Genomic DNA, 3,353 nt, shown 5'->3' with positions numbered 1-3,353 from the left:
CGCATCTAAAATTATGTCTTTTTCTTCTACTTTTATTTAAATCATTGCATCATAGTTGTCAAATTGTAGTTCATAAGTGTTGATTATTTAGTGTTAGTAACATCGCTTGATATCTTGTAATTAAAGTCATATTATTATGTGGAATGCTGTTGTAACAGTATTGTAGTCTGTAGGAACAAATTAAGAATGCATGTTAAGTGTTAATTTGTGAGCTATGAATAGATGACAGGGCGTTGGCCAAGGTTATATATACCAGGGCCAAACGTTGGTTGTTGAAGTGGCGCAAGGTTAACGCATGTAGGAAAGGCACAAGGAAAGGTTGTAACACGAAGGTCTGAGGGAAAAGGAAAAGACCGAGAGCTGAGTGTATCACTGCTAAGAGACATTAGCGGGAGCCGGCCGGAAAATTTCAAGACAAAACCCATTTGTCAGCGGCGGCAAAAAAAAGGTCACACGAAGACATTAAGGCGCTAAGTTTAAGAAAAGAGAGAAGAAACTGGTCAAAAAAAGAGAAGTGAAGAACCAGAGTAGAAATAGGCGCCGAGGTGTGGAGAAGTTGACGTGGAAACGGAATTGCTGTTGGTTTGTTAAAGAGCTGGACTGCTGGTTTGTTGAAAGACTGAACTGTTGATTTGTTAAAGAACCAAACTTTTGGCTGAATTTTTATTCAAATTTCTAGTGAGTGGTAAAAGTATTATTGTCTTTCATTGTTAATTAAGATTAATAGAAACTTAGTAGAAAGTTTAGAATTAGTATACCCTGCGAGCAGAGTCTCTTTCGATCTTCCTAGATAAGTCGGGAAGAGGAAAGAAGACTCTGCGAGCCGCCTCGACATTCTTTGATTTGCCGCTCATCCAAAGAAATGGATGAGTCAGTCCAGTTTCGACTTGTCAAACCTTTTTTTTTTTAATTTGTGCGCATGATCAATTCCGACGCGTCATCAATATTTTTTTAAATTTACAACAGCGTGACAATTTTTAACTGTCTAAATTCCCATGAGTATTTCCTCCGCATGTCGGTTACAGAAACTAGTTTGCCAGAATTGAGAAACCTATTAATTTTTCCAGTAAAAGTTGAAATGGCAATTTAAAAACTTGAACTATCTTGAGTTTCGAAGGAAATGATTCCTTGGTTAGAGTTGTTCGAAAATATCCCTACTGTTTGTTTTCTTTTTGTGGTTTGCGGTTACTAGTCACGCGTGACTGACTCCCGAATACGTTTGAATTTTCTTTCCTCTTCCCGACTTATCTAGGAAGATCGAAAGAGACCCTGCTCGCAGGGTAGAATTAGTATTACTGAAGTATTTTTTCCTTCAAAACTTGTAGCTTTAATAAAAGAGTCTTAAACATTTTTTTAGGTATATGTTTTGTGTTGCAAGTTCGTGGGAAGGGGTTTGTGTGTGGTTATATCAGAAACTCATAGGGATTGAAACGTGTAACGCGCGTTCACAGTTTGTTTCCTAGCACACAAGGGGCCGTTACACGTTTCAACCCTTATGGGTTTCTGGTTATATCTATTATTTGTTTGCGTTTTGTTCTTACCTCGTTTCCCCGTGCCAGGGGAAGACGCACGTCACACTTAGGCCTAATTGGGCCTAAAGTTAGAATTTTTAAACCGTTAGGGTTGTTTCTGTATTGGTAAAACAATGGTCTGTGAGTTGGGACCTGTGACCTGTGGTTTGTACCTCAGTGTCCTTCTTTCAGTGCGAGCGCATACTTTTGATGTTTTAATTTGCAGCAATATTCTTTTAATTTGCAGCAACTATTTTAAATTTGCAGCATTTCCCTTGTGGGCCACCGTACGTAGTAATGACACAACGACTGACCTACTGACTGTCCTTCTGTATGACTGACTGACTGACTGATTGATTGACTGACCGACTGACTAACCAAAGGATTGACGAACTGACTGACGGACAAACAGGCGGACGGACGGGCTGACCGATTGACTGACCAACTGAGGCAACTTTTTTTATTTGAATGCTTACGTTTGTTTTTATACCTGGCCCCATGAACTTAAAGCGTTAACCCTTTCATTCCCAAGTTCAAAACGTTCATTCTCGTAACTAGTACCATAGACGTCTTTGTTTGATAGTTATGAGAAATTGGTGTTATATCAAGATCTCACCTCAAACACTGATAACAATCTTCATTCTCAATACCTGTCTGACTCACATTTCATTAAAATTGTGAGGAGAATTTACATACAGCTGATTACTCCTGAAAAAGAAAAGACCTCAAGTTTGCTAGGGAAGACATTAATCATTTCGATATTTTTTGGGATCGATAAATTAAACTTGCCTCTCCGAATAATTTGGAGCGCCTGAAAATCGGATTAGAGCTTTGAAGAACAGTGAAAAGACGAGATAAAAAAGCTGAAAATACTCTATGGAAAACCATTATATTTATTTACAAAGCACTTTTCCATTGGTTGTTGAGGTTAATTTCACTCGTGACACATTTTTAGCCAATCAGAGGCTAAAGCGAAAGCGTTCGTGACCTGCTCGCACCCGTTTCCCGCGCTTAGCGTCGTCTACGTAAATTGCTCTGCGTTATGATTGGCTGTTTGATTAGTTGCGCGTGTCGCGATTTCGCAATGTAGTTACTTCGTTTAATTTTGATTTCGAAATGTGACTGATCAAGTAAAACAAACTCCCTTTTTACGTTTAAAAGTGGAGAGATTTACAATTTTGTTAGAATCTTTTCTCACGAAGCCTGCTATTCTCTGTTTTCGAATTCCCCATAATACACTTTGTTTGCCCCCCAAATTTTGCATAAACCATTGTTTTCAAATGCTCTTGGGAATATGCAGAAGAGCATTTGAAAACAATACTTTATGCAAAATTTGGGGGGCAAACAAAGTGTATTATGGGAATTCGAAAATAGAGAATAAACCAAGCCATTTTCGCTGGTACTAAAAGCATGCTACCTGGAGTAGACCGCATGATATAAATGGAAAGAGGTAGTCAAACGCATGACATCGTAACAATGTGGATTGAAAAATGCCTGAGATAGTCATGTCCGGGAACCTACACCGAAACTCCGTAGAAAACAATGTTTTCGCTTAAGTTTTGTTAAAAGTAAAACAGTACAATGATTTTGAATTGGAAAAAACTATTTTCCCACCACATTTTCGAGGCATATCGAAACCATTTTGACAAAATTAAGGCGCGATGCAGGTGGTTGTGTAGTTGTTTCATCCTTTTTCATTTTACGTAATAAGATTTTTTAGTCATAGGATGTTTGCTGTAGCCGCATCACCAAGCGGATGCTGTGACTGGTATCAATTTAATTTGTCTTGATTTTGTAATGGTAACACTGAAAACGTGGCCTGTGAAAAAGCAGGAGATGGTA

Source organism: Montipora foliosa, chromosome 10, assembly GCF_036669935.1.
Source record: "Montipora foliosa isolate CH-2021 chromosome 10, ASM3666993v2, whole genome shotgun sequence".
NCBI classification, from domain to species: Eukaryota; Metazoa; Cnidaria; class Anthozoa; order Scleractinia; family Acroporidae; genus Montipora; species Montipora foliosa.
Note: the sequence above shows the minus strand (reverse complement) of the source record.